Below are 21,377 nucleotides of genomic sequence, written 5' to 3' on the forward strand. Positions count from 1 at the left end.
GTTTTTTGCTGCAGGACTTATCTGTATGCGGCCTATAAGCATGGTCAGCATGAGGGAGGCAGCCGATCTCCTTATGCAAAACATGGCTGAAACCTGGAATCAGGGCCTACGTTCCTCCCCCTATGGACTGGCGGGAGTTATCCCAGTCCCCACAGTGGTGCTAACCTGCAATCCTTTGCAGGAACCTGCAATCCCTGACGTGTGGCCTTACTGTGAAGAGCAACCCAAGATGGCCACCAAGGCAAAGCCATCACCCCACCACACTCCTGAGGCCTGGGCCTCACATGAGGAACAACTAACCAGAGCCTTGGACCATATCTGGTCATAATTCTGGATGTGGCTCCACCAGCGGACTCAACTCTCCTTGACTATTGTTGAGAACCAGCCTGACACTCACTGATACACAATCACTATATATTTGGTGAAGTAGAGGCAAAAAATGCCTACAGAATACAAATTATAAAAAAAGAAAATTAGACCTGTGCTGCAGAAACTCCACACTGTAGCCCCAACAGTGTATATACAATAGCCAAAAAACAAAGAGTCCTGCGCATCAAGTATAGGTGTGCACGCCCAGGTGCTATCATAATTTATTTGAGGACAAAGTTTAAGCAGCAAACGTTTCGGGCAGCAGCCCTTTCTCAATTTCTCAATGACATTAGCATTGAGAAATAGTGATGTCGCAAACATAAAATTTTCGGTTCACGAACGGCGAACACGATCTTCCGCAAATGTTCGCGAACCGGCGAACCGGGCGAACCGCCATAGACTTCAATGGGCAGGCGAATTTTAAAACCCTCAGGGACTCTTTCTGGCCACAATAGTGATGGAAAAGTTGTTTCAAGGGGACTAACACCTGGACTGTGGCATGCCAGAGGGGGATCCATGGCAAAACTCCCATGGAAAATTACACAGTTGATGCAGAGTCTGGTTTTAATCCATAAAGGGCATAAATCACCTAACATTCCTAAATCACAATGGATATGGATTGACACCTGACATATGACATATTGACACCTTGACATATGGATTGACACCTGTCCTCAGAGACCCTGATACACACTGACACAGAGAAGAATATGGACTGTTCCCCATACATAGGGTCACTTGGCAGATATGGATTGACACCTGTCCCCAGGGACCCTGATACACACTGACACAGAGCAGAATAGGGACTGTTCCCCCTACATAGGGTCACTTGGCAGATATGGATTGACACCTGTCCTCAGGGACCCTGATATACACTGACACAGAGCAGAATAGGGAATATTCACTAAATGGCAAACATTGATATACAGGGGAATATTCAGTAAATAAGGATAAGGGGGGGGGGACCTACTGTCCTCTCCGGCCCCCACCCCTGCGCGGTGGGTGGGGGCCATAAATCACAATGGGGGGGACCTACTGTCCTCCTGCCCGCCCCACCCGTGAGCGGTGGGCAGGGGCCATAAAAATAATGAGGGGGGGACCTACTGTATGATGTTTTATCGATCAGGTAGTGTAAGGGTTACGCCCGCTTCACAGTGACAGACCAAACTCCCCGTTTAACGCACCGCAAACAACCGCAAACAGTCCATTTGCACAACCGCAAACTTCCCATTTGCACAAGGTTGGATACCAAGCTAGCCATGTCCCGTTCCTTGTCCTCACTGATGTCATTGAAGGTCTCTTCCTCCACCCAGCCACGTACAACACCAAGGGTCCCTGAAAGGTGACAACAAGCCCCCTGGGACGCCTGCTGTGTTTGGTCTTCCACCTCATCAAAGCCACCTTCTTCCTCTGACTCCTCATCTTCAGACTCCTCTCTCTGCGTTGCCTCTCTCTGCGTTATTATAAGGTGTGTTAACTACTACTATTCTTATCAGTTTAATCCCTGTTACGAGTAGAGGACTATTTCCTTGTTTCGCCAAACCCCTTCAAAGATGGAAAAAGCGGTATGAGTGGAAGAAACGAGGAAATGTGGTCAGGTGGTGGTGCCAGCCCCACCGAGGGCGTGTACCCAGGTATGCTAATAAACTGAAAAAAGAAAAAATCTCCCAAGAAGGAGATCTAAAACTGGCATAGGAAAAGGTTAGAAAACTATAATAAGAGAAGGATCCAATATCCGGGCGGTGAGGCACCCAGTCGGTCAAGGCATCATCAAAATTCTTCAAGCTACTGTCTTAGACGCCCATAGGAGGAGGTCACATCCCCACTACTAACGAGTAAGAATCACAATGCAAAAGGGAACATTTCGGCCCGTTAGCTGACCTGCCGCAAACATCTTTAGAATTCTTCAAAATAGAGAAAAAAGGAAATTAAAAGTGTTTTCTTGGGGGCGTGGCCGACCACGGAGCTACATGGACGCACATTGACTTAGCTCCTGAGGAACCGGGCTCAATCCATAACAATCGGAGACTTTCTTAAGACATGGGTAATCACAAAAAGCAGGGTTCAACACAAGGACAATCGGGGAGGACTCCATCAGCAAAATCGGGAGCTCTGACCCGTTATTTTAAGGAAAACCTAAACCGCGAGGAGGAGGCCGCAACCATAGCTGGCGTAATGGCGGATACAGACCCACATCCGAATAGCCCATCGGCCTCAGAGATCTCACAAACCTCGACGGAACTAACAATAGATACAGATTTAAAATCAATACTGAGGAACTTACCTTCCAAAACTGATCTCCACAGCATGAAAAGCGATCTTCAGAACTCGATCGATAAACTGGAAGCCTCATTCCACAAGAAAATGGAAGGTATAGGAACGGAGGTCCGGCAGTTGAACCTCAGAGTGGTAGACCTGGAGGAGGAGAGAGATCTCACTCAGGCCCAATTGACAAACTTATCAACGACACTAAACTCCTATGCATACAATATGGCAGCCACACAAAGACACATAGATGATCTGGACAACCGCGGGAGGAGGAATAACCTGCGGATTAGAGGCCTACCAGAGTCACAAGGTGAGAGCTTGGACGCTATACTGTCTGAACTTTTTAATCTCATTATGGGGGAACAAAGCGATAATGTCATCCTGCTTGACAGAGCTCACCGCTCTTTACGCCCCAGAGGCCTAACTCCTGATACCCCCAGAGATGTAATCTGCAGAATTCATTACTTCTCAATCAAAGAAAATATCCTCAAATCACTCAGGGATACTTCCCAACCCCTCCTCTTCCACGGTCACCCCATACAGATCTACCCGGACCTATCTCGCTACACTTTACAAGCCCGAAGGGCCCTAAAACCTATCACCGAACATTTAAGGAACAGGAATATCAGGTATCGCTGGGGATTTCCTTTCGCCCTAATTGTTAACCACAAAGGCATGCTTCTAACGATATCCTCCATCCTAGATGTCCCTCCATTCCTTCAGGCACTAGATCTACCGAACACCACAGTCTTAGACTGGAACGGGCAACAACCCCAACAAGACACAGCAAGCCTTCCGCAGAGACAACGCTGGATTACGCCTGCTAAAAAGAGAAGAAACGACCAACGATTTATATCGCCGACACAAAGATCCAAATTACCTCCGGACGACTCAACCCGCAGGAATCTACAATCTCCGGAATAAGTGACTGTTTACACCAACAACAAGATTCAATATTTCATGTCTCATGACCCATACTATTCATTGGTCAACCAGATGAAGACAACTACATGCTACTCAAACCTCCCCTGGAAGCGGACACCGACCACTCCACTCCATCCAACCCTATACTCCCTAACCTATACCTTGTCAAAACGGATCCAAAAACTTTCCTTATTAACAGTTTATTTTTCTTTAGCTTACCTTCAGAGGACAATTGATGCCTTCCGAGAAAGTTGAAGGTAAAGCAGACAGAATGAGAAAGACACCTGAACTATCAGCGGGTACAACCAGACTCAAAGAGACACCTCCAATTTCTCTCATCAGGTTGACTTTACCTGCCTGCCCATTGAACAGGTCGTATCAACATTACTATGAACTGTACAATTTGTGTTATATGCATAACTTGCTAATCCAAACCACCACTGAGACCTGCCTCTCTGGGGCCGTTATCACTTACGAATTAATATGTACATGTATTGTCTACATACCTCTAATAACTTGAATGTAGTTCATTGTATGACATTACCCCCCCCCCCCCCTCCCCCCCCTAACTACCTACCATCCATTTTCCTGGTAATCCCACCCCATTTTCCTTCTTGTTCTCTTCCCTATCCTCCCCCCCCCCCCCCTATATCCGCTCCGTTAAGTCTCTGGTAGCTGACCTGATTTATTTAACATGTCTCCTGAAATAACTAAATGAATGTCCAAATCAATGGATTGCCACACCCGGGATCCTTAGCTATGCCACGGATTTCCCCAATTATAAAAGGGTATCTATCGGTTGCGCCTAGATAGATCACCCATTCTCTCTCATTCGAGAGAAAACCCCTATTGAAAGGGGTAAGATACGTTTAATTAATACAGAACCCCATCCATGCCACACTAACGCCTGACCACTAGAAAGTGGGTTCTGAGCTCAGGTGGTACTGATCAGGCTGCAGCCCCTCAGACCACCTGCGCTAATAAAGTCGACCTGTAAATCAGATCAATTTCTAAAACTTTTTTCCATTCACTGTAAGACAGGGTAGCCATTTTCGCATATTTCACCATTGTCTATCATTTCAATTGTTAAATTTATACTTGTCTTTTCACTGTTCATTTTTCTTTTTTAGTTACTGTTAACGAGTGATTATATAACACTTTACATCTCTGACTGTTACTTCTGCACGTGGACGTGCATCTCATCTAAACATATATTGAAGTGTATACCTATCATCACAAGATAAGGAAGTTCAACATTAGCTTTGTAACAGACTCCATTCCAGCACACACACCTAACAATGACAACTCTAACAATATTAACACAAAACGCCAAAGGCCTAAACACCCCTGAGAAAAGATCACTGGCCTTGTCTGATTTCCGCAGACAAAAGGCGGACATAGTTTTTGTCCAAGAGACACACCTCCGCAAGGGCACAAATGTAAAATTACGCAATAAAGACTATCCACAGGGATACTATGGCCATTTCTCAGAATCCAAATCTAGAGGGGTAGCGATTCTGATAGGGAAACATTCCCCATTCACTATTCGAGAACATCTTACAGACGATTCAGGTAGATTTTTGTTTGTAAAAGGGACGTTAGGCTCAACCATGGTAACGCTGGCCAATCTATATATACCTAACAAAAAACAAAACCAATTTCTGAACAAAGTTCTACAGAAACTATCAGGGTTTCAGGAAGGTATCCTAATACTAGGGGGAGACATGAACATTTCCTTAGATGGAAAACTAGACTCTACAGCTAAATCACAACCTCATCTGACGCAAATCAGAAAAAAGATAAACTCTACCCTATACGAAGCACAATTGTTTGACTGCTGGAGGCTACTTCATCCTTCCCGTAGAGATTTCTCTTTCTACTCCCCACCAGCGGGCACATATTCCCGAATCGACTCATTATTTCTTCAACACAGGTATCTGTCCCTGGTGACTGCTGCCGCTTACGGTCCGATCACCTGGTCTGACCATGCAGCAATGACACTAACACTAACAATACCACATCTACCACACCCTTCCACTCAGTGGAAATTAAATGACCTACTCCTTAATGACACAGACACCAAATCACATATAGACAAAGCAATGAAAACATACTTTGAAGAGAATACAAATCCAGACACCACACTACCTCTCCTATGGGAAGCCCACAAAGCAGTCATAAGAGGAGAATTCATTAGAATTGCCTCCTCAGTCAAAAGAAACAGAGAACGAAGAGTGGCCCAACTACTGAAGGAACTAAAAACACTAGAATCTACACACCACGATCAAGATCCATCCCTTGACACGTACAAACTAATTCTATCAAAAAGAGCTGAACTCACGACAACTCTACATCTCCATGCTAGACGCAAGGTTACCTTGACTAAACACTTATACTATACCAAGGGGGGTAAGGCGGGGAGATTGTTAGCGCAAGCACTAAAGCCAGATAAACAAACCACATTCATCTCAGAAATTAAAACACCCGCAGGGAAATTAACAAAAAACATGCCTGAAATTAGCAGAGAATTCCATAAATTCTACACTAGCCTCTACAATATCGCAAAAGTACAACCAACTAGCGAGCAGATACGCACATATTTACAACCGAGAATTCAAAGAACAATCCCATCCAATGAACTAGCGTTCCTGGATGAACCCATCTCAATAGAGGAGTTTCAAAATGTAGTCCGATCACTACCTTCAGGTAAAAGCCCAGGGCCAGACGGCTATACGGGGAAATATTATAAAACTTTCTCACAAATCCTAGCCCGGCCATTCATAGAGGCATATAATACACAAAAATTATCCAACCAACTCCCCAATTCTGCATTGGAGGCAACCATCACACTCATCCCAAAACCAGGCAAAGACCCAACTGAGTGTGGAAACTATAGACCAATATCTTTGATAAATATAGATCTGAAGATTTTAACGAAGATCATGGCGAACAGACTTAAAATTTTCCTCCCAAACATAATTCATACCGACCAAGCGGGCTTCGTGCCCGGTAGGGAAGCAAAAAATAACACAACGAAAGTCCTGAACCTGATTCACTGGGCCCAATCACACAAAATCCACAGCGCACTCCTTGCCATAGACGCCGAAAAGGCATTTGATAGGGTCAACTGGTCTCTCATCACACATACGATGCAAGCCCTGGGCTTTGGCCCACGATGGATGGAATGGTTGGCAGCAATCTATTCCAGACCAACGGCACGCATACGTATTAACGGCCAACTATCACAGCAGGTCCCAATAACCAACGGGACGAGGCAGGGGTGTCCACTCTCACCCCTACTATTCATATTAGTTCTAGAGCCATTTCTCCAAGGAATAAGAGACAACCCAAGCATTAGAGGCATCCAAGTAAAGGATCATGAATACAAGGTCATGGCTTTTGCAGATGACCTCCTCTTCACAATAACAAACCCGCTAACCTCTTTACCAAAAATCATCTCAGAAATGGAACTGTACGGCAAAATCTCCAACTTTCAGGCAAATATATCTAAATGTGACCTGATGCCTATCCACTCTACCAAATACCTGAACACACAACTCAAGAACAGGTTCCAATTCACTTGGCAACCCATTTCTATCAAATATCTAGGAGTACACATACCACAAACAAGTAAACTTATCTTCAGCCTCAACTTCCTCAAGTTACTAGATAACATCACTACTGACCTACACAACTGGAACAAACCATGCTTCGGTTGGTTCAGTAGAATCAACATAATCAAAATGAATGTTCTCCCACGCCTACTCTACACTCTTCAAGCCCTTCCGATCCAATTAAACACCAATTTCTTCTCCAAAATCAGGAAAACACTCACTAGCTTCATATGGTCAAACTCACAACCTAGGATTGCATTCGAAACACTTATAAAAAACAAAGACAAGGGGGGGTTAAACTTTCCAGATATTGTCTCATACCACAAAGCTGTCCACTTAAGCAGGATCTATGAATGGACAAGGCCCGTGCCAGCCCACCATTGGGTCCAGATAGAGAATGAATTCTCAATCATTCCCTTAAAAGACCGCCCATGGCTAGCGAATCCACCGGCCCAATGCGGAACACTCAATGGCCCTCATCCTACCATCACACCTACACTACAATTATGGCACAAACTGACACGAACCACCGAAATATCCCCCTATCCCTCACCATTATACCCACTCACTAATAATCCTAACTTCCAGGGAGGTCAGTCAGGTGGGGCCTATGCTATCTACCACTGTGGCTCCACGCTACGGCTACGGGATATGGTTACTAATAACACACTGAAACCAATACAGCAATTTTTCCCCTCCAATCCCCCGACTGGTAACCAATTACTACACTACACCCAACTAAAACAGTTTATCACGTCCAATGACCTTTTACCAATGGGCAACCGTCCCTTGACTGAATTTGAAAACATCTGTGAGAAGCACAAAATTACGAAAAAACTATTATCCTCTCTATACCAAACGATCAGGGACTCACAACCGATAGAACTACCAAAATGTACGCAAAAATGGTCACAAGAGTTACAAATAGAGATTACCCCCAAACAATGGCAAGCTATTTTCAACTCCACGCATAGAACTTCCACCTCTCTACTAACACAAGAAAGTAATTTCAAACGTATCTCCAGATGGCACTATACACCAGAGAAAATCCAACAAATACATGGTAATGAGAAAGCTAAATGCTGGAGATGTGTCAACCCCACAGCACATCATGCTCACGTCTGGTGGCAATGCCCAGTCATACATAAATATTGGAGCAGAATACATACTCTTATCCAGTCCATAATGAATATTACTTTCCCACTAGCTCCATTACAGTTCATCTTCCAAGAACTTCCCCCAGACCTCACCCTAAATAAACCACAACGCACACTGTTTAAACTCTTGACCATGACAGCGGCTCAATTGATCCCTAAGTATTGGAACCAACCACAGGCTCCCACGATCAGGGAATGGATCAAGCGAGTAGAAAATATCAAACAATTGGAACTAATAACATATGCCATTTTGAAAGAATTTAAAACATTCACTGCTACCTGGGAACCATGGACACGTTTCATGGTTGCAACTAGTGCAACAAAACCCAACTATACAACACCTCTCCCTTCTCTCAATAAACACACTTCTTAGAGAAATCAGCTATACCGCCCTCATGTCCACGCTAACCACCCACCGCAAAAAACACTCCAGCACCTTGCTGATAGTCCACAATGACTCTAACTATTATATACGAATAACGCACGAGGTGGCACATTTAAATATGTTGGGATAGAAAATCTTACCGTTAGATTTATACTGTCTATTTTCTTTAGGATTTATCCTTTTGTACCCTGTACCCTGTAACCACAAAATGTAATCACTTGTCAACATTGCATGTTATAACACGTATACCATACTGTACTGAATTATAATTTCTTTGTAACAGTGAAGAATTTGTTGTATGTAACTTACGACTTCATGTAAAATGTATGCTTATAAAAGAATAAAAACTTATAAATTAAAAAAAAAAGAAAACTATAATAAAGTGATACCTACAAATCCTAGTGAGCATAGGTGTATAATAGAGGGAGAAAGGGAAAGCAGAGTAATGCTTCCTAATACCGTGGTTAGTACCCTTTGTTAAAGTAAATTGAGTAATGGACAAAATTCTTTATTGTATCATTTATAAATAACAAAGGGACACTATACTCATTCCCCTATAGTGGCTAATTGTGTAATAATGGTAATACTATTACCTATTATATAATATTGCAAGGGGCAAGGAAATTCCCTCTAAATAGATGGGTATATGCAGAGAGTATGGAGACCGGAGTGATGCTGTCATAAAAAGTGTCAATAAGGTGATATAAAGTTAAATGTATCACAGACACACAACCACACTTTCTCTTAGCTAGTTTCCAGAAATGATGGATAGGTAGAAGGGCTATAAAGACTCAGAGAGGTCTAAGAAGAATCCTCTAAACTAGCCCTAATCTCCTTAAACACCTTCAAGGGTGTTCTAAGCTAAAGCTCAATCTAAACGTTTAGATGACTGCCTGATTTCCCATCACAGATGCTGGCTAGGAATAACACTGTGCAAGACAAAGAGTGGGTCTAAGTGCCCATAGTGCAGTAAAGTGTCTCTAGTGAAGTGAAAAAGAGAATAATGAGCTGGCGCCCAAGAGAATAACGAGCTGGCGCCCTATCAGGGGACGTGTATATGGCATCGATTTTAGGAACCGGGAGATGGAAAAAGATGCTTGGTCGGTCCTCCACCTTCAAATTTGGGGCACTGCGCTTGCAATCTAATGTGCCACCAGATAGGAGTGGTGTGTTAAGTAGTAATATTCCTATCCGTTTAATCCCTGTTATGTGCCTTTTTCTTTGTTTGGTTTTTGAAGCCACAGTGCAGCACCAGAGGCCCGAAAAATTAGGCATGTACACATGCCTGAAAAATTAGGTATTGTTGCAGCCGCTGCAGTAGCAGCGGCCAGAAAAAATGATGTTTGTTTCCCAGGCAGAAAGTGCACTAAAACATTGCGGCTTGAACCCTAGTTGGTGGCGGATAAGTCACGCAAGTCAACCGGCATTCAGAGCTAAAATACAGCAGCATGTGGACCATTTTTAGCCCAAGGCGGCTCATCTCATCAGGTCTTTTTTAGTCGAATGTATCGCCCACTGTCAGTTCCTTCGGGATCCATCCCTCATTCATCTTACTAAAGGTGAGGTAATCTAGACTTTTTAGACCTAGGCGACTTCTCTTTTCAATGACAATACCTCCTGCTGCACTGAAGGTCCTTTCTGACAGGACACTTGAAGCGGGGCAGGCCAGAAGTTCTATCGTAAATTGGGATAGCTCAGGCCACAGATCAAGCCTGCACACCCAGTAGTGCAGGGGTTCGTCGCTCCTCAGAGTGTCGATATCAGCAGTTAAGGCGAGGTAGTCTGCTACCTGTCGGTCGAGTCGCTCTCTGAGGGTGGATCCCGAAGGGCTGTGGCGATGCGTAGGACTTAAAAAGCTCCGCATGTCCTCCATCAACAACACATCTGTAAAGCGTCCTGTCCTTGCCGGCGTGGTCGTGGGAGGAGGAGGATTACTTTCACCTCTTCCCCTGTTAGATTCCCGTTGTGCTGTGACAGCCCCCTTATACGTTGTGTAAAGCATGCTTTTTAATTTATTTTGCAAATGCTGCATCCTTTCCGACTTGTTGTAATTTGGTAACATTTCAGCCACTTTCTTCTTATACCGGGGGTCTAGTAGCATGGACACCCAGTACAGGTCGTTCTCCTTCAGCCTTTTTATACGAGGGTCCCTCAACAGGCTCGACAGCATGAAAGACCCCATTTGCACAAGGTTGGATGCCGAGCTACTCATTTCCCATTCCTCCTCCTCAGTGATCTCAATGAAGGTATGTTCTTTCCCCCAGCCACGTACAACACCACGGGTACCAGATAGGTGACAACGAGCACCCTGGGAAGCCTGTTGTGTTTGGTCTTCCTCCTCCTCCTCAAAGCCACATTTCTCCTCTGACTCCTCTTCCTCACAATCCTCTTCCAGCGTTGCCGCAGGTCCAGCAAGCGATGCTGATAAGGCTGTTTCTGGTGGTGATGGTGACCACAACTCTTCCTCTTCCTCTTCACGCTCATCTATGGCCTGATCCAGCACTCTTCGCAGGGCACGCTCCAGGAAGAAAACAAATGGTATGATGTCACTGATGGTGCCTTCGGTGCGACTGACTAGGTTTGTCACCTCCTCAAAAGGACGCCTACAGGCATTGCGCATGAGCGTCCAGTAACGTGGCAAAAAAAATCCCAGCTCCCCAGAGGCTGTCCTAGCACCCCGGTCATACAAATATTCATTAACAGCTTTTTCTTGTTGGAGCAGGCGGTCGAACATTAGGAGTGTTGAATTCCAACGTGTAGGGCTGTCGCAAATCAAGCGCCTCACTGGCATGTTGTTTCGCCGCTGGATATCGGCAAAGTGAGCCATGGCCCTGTAGGAACGCCTGAAATGGCCACACACCTTCCTGGCCTGCTTCAGGACGTCCTGTAAGCCTGTGTACTTATGCACAAAGCGTTGTACGATCAGATTACACACATGTGCCATGCACGGCACATGTGTCAACTTGCCCAACTTCAATGCCGCCAACAAATTTGTTCCATTGTCGCAAACCACTTTGCCGATCTCCAGTTGCTGCGAGGATGTGGAATAGTACCTGGGAGCTGGGGGGTGCCGTTGATGTGGAGCAAGACGCAGCAGCAGAAGAGGACTCAGCCGAGGAGGTTATGGAAGATGATGGAGTAGGAGGAGTAGAGGAGGTGGCAGCAGGCCTGCCTGCAAGTCGTGGTGGTGTCACCAACTCCTCTGCAGAGCCACGCATTCCATGCTTGGCACCCGTCAGCAGGTTTACCCAATGCGCAGTGTAGGTGATATACCTGCCCTGACCATGCTTTGCAGACCAGGTATCAGTGGTCAGATGGACCCTTGCCCCACCACTGTGTGCCAGACATGCCATTACTTCCTTTTTCACAATTGAGTACAGATTGTGGATTGCCTTTTGTGAAAAGAAATTTCGTCCGGATACCTTCCACTGCGGTGTCCCAATAGCTACAAAATTTTTGAACGGCCCAAACTCCACCAGCTTGTATGGTAACAGCTGGTGGGCTAATAGTTCAGACAAGCCAGCTGTCAGACGCCGGGCAAGGGGGTGACTTTCTGACATTGGCTTCTTACGCTCAAACATGTCCTTGACAGACACCTGACTGTGGGCAGATGAGCGGGAACTGCTCAAGGCGAGAGACGGAGTGGCGGATGGTTTAGAGGGGGCAAGGAGGACAGCAGTGGTTGACGTGGCTGAAGATGCTGGACCAGGAGGAGGATGGCATCATGTGTTGATCCCATAGGCGTTTGTGATGTGCGATCATGTGCCTACGCAAAACAGTTGTACCTAGGTGGGTGTTGGACTTCCCACGACTCAGTTTCTTTTGGCACAGGTTGCAAATGGCATCACTGTTGTCAGAGGCAGACACACAAAAAAAATGACACACTGCAAGCTCTGCAATGACGGCATTCTGGTGGTGGACACAGCATGCGTTGATTGACGTGCTGTCGGGCTGACCCCGGGTGCCCATGCATGCTGTCTGATTGTGCCACTAGCTCCTTGCGACGACCTCCCCCTGCTTCCAACTCGTCTCCTCCTCCTCCTCCTCCTCCTCCTCTCTGTCTCCCCATCTGAACTTTCGCCCTGTTCTTCTTCTTGCCGAGCAGGCACCAACGTGCATCCATGGACGCATCATCATCATCATCAACCGCTTTACTTGTATCTGACAACTCAGCAAAGGAAGCAGCAGCGGGTACAACATCATCATCATAACACCGTACGTCCATGTGTGTAATGCTGCCTAACTGAGACATATCCCTGTTATCTACATCCACTGGCAATAATGGTTGCGCATCACTCATTTCTTCAAACGGATGTGTAAATAACTCCTCTGACAGATAAAGTGAAGCGGCTGTGGTGCTAGTGTTGGTGGTGGCGGCAGGCGGGTGAGTGGTATCTTGAGGTGCCCGAAGCTAAGCTGGAGGAGGATGGTGCGTCAAGGTTCCGAGCGGAAGCTGTAGAAGATTGGGTGTCCTGTGTTAGCCAGTCAACTATGTCCTCAGAACTTTTCAAGTTCAGGGTACGTGGCCTCTGAAAACTGGGCATTATTCTAGGGCAAAAGGGAATCACAGCACCACGACCACAACGGCCCCTGCGCGGTGGCCTGCCTCTGCCTGTCATTTTTTTTTGGATTAGTGGTACTATGCGTAGAAGCTACTGTGAGACCAGATATGAGTGGCACTGTGCAGTGGCAGAGGTTGGCAGAGTACACGCTGTAGGCCTGACACACCCGCTTGAAGACAACTAACTGCTATTCAATCTATAACAGTGAAAACATTTTTTTTTTGTTTTTAAATGCACGCTATTGTGACACCAGATATGAGTGGCAATGTGCACTGGCAGAGGTTGGCAGAGTACAAGCTGTAGGCCTGACACACACTTATGAAGGACACTGAATGCTATTATATTACAGTCAAAAACGTTTTTCGTTTTTAAATGCAAGCTATTGTGACACCAGATATGAGTGGCACAGTGCACTTGCAGAGGTTGGAAGAGTACACGCTGTAGGCCTGACACACACTTATGAAGGACACTGACTGCTATTATATTACAGTCAAAAACTGTTTTTGTTTTTGAATGCAAGCTATTGTGACCCTAGATATGAGTGGCACTGTGCACTGGCAAAGGTTGGCAGAGTACACACTGTAGGCCTGACACCCGCTTGAAGGACACTGAATGCTATTATATTACAGTCAAAAAGTTTTTTGTTTTTAAATGCAAGCTATTGTGACACCAGATATGAGTTGCACTGTGCACTGGCAGAGGTTGGCAGAGTACACGCTGTAGGCCTGACACACACTTATGAAGGACACTGACTGCTATTATATTACAGTCAAAAACTTTTTTTTTAAATGCACGCTATTGTGACACCAGATATGAGTGGCACTGTGCACTGGCAGAGGTTGGCAGAGTACACGCTGTAGGCCTGACACACACTTATAAAGGACACTGAATGCTATTATATTACAGTCAAAACTATTTTTGTTTTTAAATGCACGCTATTGTGACACCAGATATGAGTGGCAATGTGCACTGGCAGAGGTTGTCAGAGTACACGCTGTAGGCCTGACACACCCGCTTGAAGACAACTAACTGCTATTCAATCTATAACAGTGAAAACATTTTTGGGGTTTTTAAATGCACGCTATTGTGACACCAGATATGAGTGGCAATGTGCACTGGCAGAGGTTGGCAGAGTACACGCTGTAGGCCTGACACACCCGCTTGAAGACAACTAACTGCTATTCAATCTATAACAGTGAAAACATTTTTGGGGTTTTTAAATGCACGCTATTGTGACACCAGATATGAGTGGCAATGTGCACTGGCAGAGGTTGGCAGAGTACACGCTGTAGGACTGACACACACTTATAAAGGACACTGAATGCTATTATATTACAGTCAAAAACTTTTTTTGTTTTTAAATGCACGCTATTGTGACACCAGATATGAGTGGCAATGTGCACTGGCAGAGGTTGGCAGAGTACACGCTGTAGGCCTGACACCCGCTTGCAGACAACTAACTGCTATTCAAACTATAACAGTGAAAAAAGTTTTGGGGTTATTAAATGCACGCTATTTTGACACCAGATATGAGTGGCACTGTGCACTGGCAGAGGTTGGCAGAGTACACGCTGTAGGCCTGACACATACTTATGAAGGACACTGACTGCTATTATATTACAGTCAAAAACTTTTTTGTTTTTGAATGCAAGCTATTGTGACCCTAGATATGAGTGGCACTGTGCACTGGCAAAGGTTGGCAGAGTACACGCTGTAGGTCTGACACCCGCTTGAAGGACACTGACTGCTATTAGATTACAGTCAAAAACTTTTTTTGTTTTTAATTGCACGCTATTGTGACACCAGATATGAGTGGCACTGTGCACTGGCAGAGGTTGGCAGAATACACGCTGTAGGCCTGACACACACTTATGAAGGACACTGACTGCTATTATATTACAGTCAAAAACTTTTTTTGTTTTTGAATGCAAGCTATTGTGACCCTAGATATGAGTGGCACTGTGCACTGGCAAAGGTTGGCAGAGTACACGCTGTAGGTCTGACACCCGCTTGAAGGACACTGACTGCTATTAGATTACAGTCAAAAACTTTTTTTGTTTTTAATTGCACGCTATTGTGACACCAGATATGAGTGGCACTGTGCACTGGCAGAGGTTGGCAGAATACACGCTGTAGGCCTGACACACACTTATGAAGGATACTGACTGCTATTATATTACAGTCAAAAACTTTTTTTGTCTTTAAATGCAAGCTATTGTGACACCAGATATGAGTGGCACTGTGCACTGGCAGAGGTTGGCAGAGTACACGCTGTAGGCCTGACACACACCTATGAAGGACACTGACTGCTATTATATTACAGTCAAAAACGTTTTTTGTTTTTAAATGCAAGCTATTGTGACACCAGATATGAGTGGCACTGTGCACTGGCAGAGGTTGGCAGAGTACACGCTGCAGGCCTGAAACCCGCTTGAAGGATACTGACTGCTATTAGATTACAGTCAAAAACTTTTTTGTTTTTAAATGCAAGCTATTGTGACACCAGATATGAGTGGCACTGTGCACTGGCAGAGGTTGGCAGAGTACACGCAGTAGGCCTGACACCCGCTTGAAGGACACTGACTGCTATTATATTACAGTCAAAAATGTTTTTTTGTTTTTAAATGCAAGCTATTGTGACACCAGATATGAGTGGCACTGTGCAGTGGCAGAGGTTGGCAGAGTACACGCTGTAGGCCTGACACACACTTATGAACGACACTGACTGCTATTATATTACATTCAAAAACTTTTTTGTTTTTAAATGCACGCTATTGTGACACCAGATATGAGTGGCACTGTGCACTGGCAGAGGTTGGCAGAGTACACGCTGTAGGCCTGACACACACTTATGAAGGACACTGACTGCTATTAGATTACAGTCAAAAACTTTTTTTGTTTTTAAATGCACGCTATTGTGACACAAGATATGAGTGGCACTGTGCACTGGCAGAGGTTGGCAGAGTACACGCTGTAGGCCTGACACACACTTATGAAGGACACTGATTGCTATTATATTACAGTCAAAAACTTTTTTTGTTTTAAATGCAAGCTATTTAGACACCAGATATGAGTGGCACTGTGCACTGGCAGAGGTTGGCAGAGTACACGCTGTAGGCCTGACACACACTTATGAAGGACACTGACTGCTATTATATTACAGTCAAAAACCTTTTTTGTTTTTAAATGCAAGCTATTGTGACACCAGATATGAGTGGTGGCACTGGGCAAGTGGGCACAGTATCCACTGTGAGCCTGACACAGAAGCTGGCAGGCAGGCAACTGCAATTAGATTACACAGGTGGAAAAAAGCACAGTGATATTCTAGCCCTAAAAAGGGCTTTTTGGGGTGCTGTCCTTACAGCAGAGATCAGATGAGTCCTTCAGGACTGTAGTGGACACTGAATACACTAGCCTAGCTATTCATTTACCTATCAAATCAGCAGCAGCTACACTTTCCCTCCTCTCACTAAGAATGCAGCTTCAGAATGAATCTAAAATGGATGCTGTACAGGAGGTGGGAGGGACTGGAAGGGAGGGTCTGCTTCTGCTGGTCTGCCCCCCGAACCCCTCGCTCACTGTAATATAAACAAGCAACTGAGCAACTACTGCTGTCAATTCACTAACAAACACTGAGGTGGGGGGAGGAAGGGGGTGACCTAGTACCCACACCCATGGGCATCTGGTGGAGGTTTCAAATTAAGTAATGGATGGTGGACAGGTCATGTTCCTACCCACTGCCTTCCACCCATGGCCAGTGGGATAATACTATAACATTGAAAGGGAGGGGACTTATGGTCCTTCCACAGCCCCCATACATGGGCAGCAGATGGAGGCTCTAATACTGTTCCCCGCAGCCCTGTGGAGTGGGTGAGGGATACTTAATAATAAATGGGAGCTTTTTAATATTAAAAACCATGGCACTTAGTTCGTGTTTTATATAGTAGATGAGCTCCTTCAATAATGGCATGCAAGTAGGATAAGCTGATACATCCTGCCTATTTTTTAATTATACTTTGCACTCAATATATGTATTCTAGTAATATAATGGAGAAATAAATACCACACTTTGTTTTGATGAGAAGATTTGCCATGATGGTGTACGTTTCACTGTATAATAGTATCAATTGTTACAATAATCAATAATTGAGCGATCAGATTTGTTAGACGGATGGCTCGTCATCAATTGCTTTCATCACATAGTTTAAATTAGGACTTACTGGTTTCTAGTTGTACTTGAAACTGGAGAATCAATTCAAATTAAAACACATCTTACTTGTTCTCTGCAATCAATGTTTCTACATTTAACAGAATTTTCTCAGTATATGTAAATATCAGAGTGAAAATAATTAAACACTTTATATATACAGGAAGGTAATTAAAAGAAGACAAAAAAATTGGGAAAAAAATCCTTTTTGAATTAATAATGGCAATCTAAATTTCTCCGTGGTCCAACAACCATATATGGGAAGCATGTCGTTGTGGGTGGGGTTTACCCAGCCTATAATTTTGCAGGCCTCCCCTTCCTCTTGGCTTTCTGGTTCTGTACAGAACCATCTACTTCCGGTTCAAAGGTTATCAACACAAACTACCTGAACTACAAACAAGCTAGTCTTGGCATGGTGGGGCCTGTGCAAGTATTCATTTTACCTCATATTAGTAAAAAAAAAAAAAAACAGCCCTCCCTTGAAGCTCATGGGGTGCCTCATCGCATCTGTCAGGTGGGTTATAGAGTTCCTTGTTCCGTTTGCCTCTCTTCACTTCAGCTATTAACATTAGTGATGTCCCAAACTATTCGCCGGCGTATAGTTCCTGGCGAACATAGCATGTTCGCGTTCGCCACCGTAGGCGAACACATGCAATGTTCGAACCGCCCCCTATTCGTCATCATTGAGTAAACTTTGAACCTGTACCTCACAGTCAACAGAAAGCATCCATTTTAGATTCATTTGGAAGCTGCAATCATTTTATTAAAATTTTTTTATTATTATTATTTTTTTTTATTCTAAATGCAAAACATTGGTATATAGGGGAATATTCACTAAATGCCAAACATTGGTATATTCCCCTATATAACAATGTTTTGCATTTAGTGAATATTCCCCTATATAACAATGTTTTGCATTTAGTGAATATTCCCCTGTATAACAATGTTTTGCATTTAGTGAATATTCCCCTATATAACAATGTTTTGCATTTAGTGAATATTCCCCTGTATAACAATGTTTGGCATTTAGTGAATATAGGGGAATATTCACTAAATGCCAAACATTGCTATACAGGGGAATATTCACTAAATGCCAAACATTGTTATACAGGGGAATATTCACTAAATACCAAACATTGTTATATAGGGCAATATTCACTAAATGCCAAACATTGTTATATTCCCCTATATAACAATGTTTGGCATTTAGTGAATATTCCCCTATATTCACTAAATGCAAAACATTGTTACATAGGGGAATATTCACTAAATGCAAAACATTGTTATACAGGGGAACATTCACTAAATACCAAACATTGTTATATGGGGGAATATGGCCCCCACCCCACCCTGAGCGGTGGGTGGGGGCCCTAAAAAAACAATAAGGGGGGACTTACTGTCCTCCCCCCCGGCCCCCACCAATGCGCGGTGGGTGGGGGCCATAAATCACAATGGGGGGACCTACTGTCCTCCCCCCCCCGGCCCCACCCGTGAGCGTTTGGTGGGGGCCATAAAAATAATGAGGGGGGACCTACTGTCCTCCCCCCCGCCCCCACCCCTGCGCGGTGGCTGGGCCATAAAAATAATGAGGGGGGACCTACTGTCCTCCCCCGGCCCCCACCCCTGCATGGTGGGTGGGGGCCATAAATCACAATGGGGAGGACTTACTGTCCCCCCCCGGCCCCCACCCCTGAGCGGTGGGTGGGGGCCATAAATCACAATGGGGAGGACCTACTGTCCCCCCCGGCCCCCACCCCTGAGCGGTGGGTGGGGGCCCTTAAAAAACAATAAGGGTGGGACCTACTGTCCCTCCCCCCGGCCCCCACCCCTGAGCGGTGGGTGGGGGCCCTAAAAAAACAATAAGGGGGGACCTACTGTCCCCCCCCGGCCCCCACCTCTGAGCGGTGGGTGGGGCCCTAAAAAAAACAATAAGGGAGGGACCTACTGTCCCACCCCAGCCCCCACCCCTGAGCGTTGGGTGGGGGCCATAAAAATAATGAGGGGGGACCTACTGTCCTCCCCCCCGGCACGCACCCCTGAGCGGTGGGTGGGGGCCCTAAAAAAAACAATAATGGAGGGGACCTACTGTCCCCCCCCGGACCCCACCCCTGAGCAGGGGGTGGGGGCCCTAAAAAAAACAATAATGGAGGGGACCTACTGTCCCCCCCGGCCCCCACCCCTGAGCGGTGGGTGGGGGCCCTAAGGAGCGGTGGGTGGGGGCCCTAAGTACTAATAAGGGGGGGACCTAGTGTCCTCCCCCCTGGCCCCAACCCTGAGCGGCGGGTGGGGGCCCTAAATACAAATGGGGGGGTCCCTAGTCACCCCCTCCCCCCCAAAAAAAAAATTATCCCGCTACCTACCCCCCTCACCCTAAAAATAATGAGGGGGGAACCTTTAACTAAGAACCTGTAAAAAAAATTAGAAAAAAAACAACTTAACATTCAATGTTTTCTTTCTTCTAAAATCTTCTTTTTTCAGCCCCAAAAAAGGCCAAATAAAAAAAAAATAACCGACGCAATTAAAAAAAAAAAAAAACGAGCGCAAAAAATAATAATCCATCTTCACCCATGGAGGGCTCCGCGCAGACTGAACTCTGCAGGCGGGGGAAGGCTTATAAAGCCTTGCCACGCCCTGCAATTAACCTAAGAACACTCTGATTGGCTGGTTTAAGCCAATCAGAGTTCTCTTTGTCATTTTACACAGTGTGGGAAAATTCCAAAGAACTTTCCCACGCTGTGTAAAATGACACAGAGCACTGTGATTGGATGGCTTGAAATCCATCCAATCACAGTGCTCTTTGTCATTTTACACAGCGTGGGAAAATTCCAAAGAAAATTCCAAAGAACTTTCCCACGCTGTGTAAAATGACACAGAGCACTGTGGCCCCCTCAATATCTATATGGCCCCCACCCGCCGCACAGGGGTGGGGGCCTGGGGGGAGGACAGTAGGTCCCCCCTCTCATTATCTTTATGGCCCCCACCCGCCGCCCAGGGCTGGGGGTCGGGGGAGGAAGGAGAGTAGGTCTCCCCCCCCCCCCTTCAATCACTATTGTGGTCAGAAAGAGTCCCTGTGGGTTTTAAAATTCGCCTGCCTATTGAAGTCTATGGCGGTTCGCCCGGTTCGCAAACATTTGCGGAAATTCGCGTTCGTGGGTCGCGAACCGAACATTTTATGTTCGCGACATCACTAATTAACATTCTTTTATTTTGTTTAACACCGGCATTTTTGGTGTTGGAAAAAGGTTTTGTATATATTAACTCCAGCGGAGGGGCCACTCACTGGAAATATATTACCTTTTTTGGGAATCCCTGTTTTTATATGGGTTTATGTGTATATTATTGTACCTTTTATGACTTTTTTGGTTATGTGCATTTATGTATCTATCTAGAAGGCTACTTAGTGACATCTAAGCCCATTGAATTATATCTAGCTATTGTTAGGGATAATATCCTACGATATAGCTTTTTGCTGGGTTACACTTTTTTTTATATATTGTTATGTGTCGTTTGAATTTCATTACTTTTAAATAAAAGGCATTATATGGTTTGCCATATTTTAAATCAACAGATTGTGTTGTTATATGTGGATTCAGGATACTAGAGTTTCTCTATAGATCCCATTAACACTTTCATCGCTGGAGTAGTTGGTCTTATTATTTTCATATAATTTCTACATTTTTATTATTATTGGAGCGCTCACACTACTATATTTTTGAATACTTAGTCTTCTCCTCTGTAATGTTGGGGAGGCAGTCTGGCACTTCTGGCCTGCACTTCTGTTGGCTGCAGACCATAAGTAGCTGTCTTTCTAGCTCGGGATAATCAAAGTGCTGCCGCAGGTTACCACGGGACACTGCAAGTCCCTGATCTTGCAAGACAGTTACGCATTGC

Source organism: Pelobates fuscus, chromosome 1 (genome assembly GCF_036172605.1).
Source record: "Pelobates fuscus isolate aPelFus1 chromosome 1, aPelFus1.pri, whole genome shotgun sequence".
NCBI classification, from domain to species: Eukaryota; Metazoa; Chordata; class Amphibia; order Anura; family Pelobatidae; genus Pelobates; species Pelobates fuscus.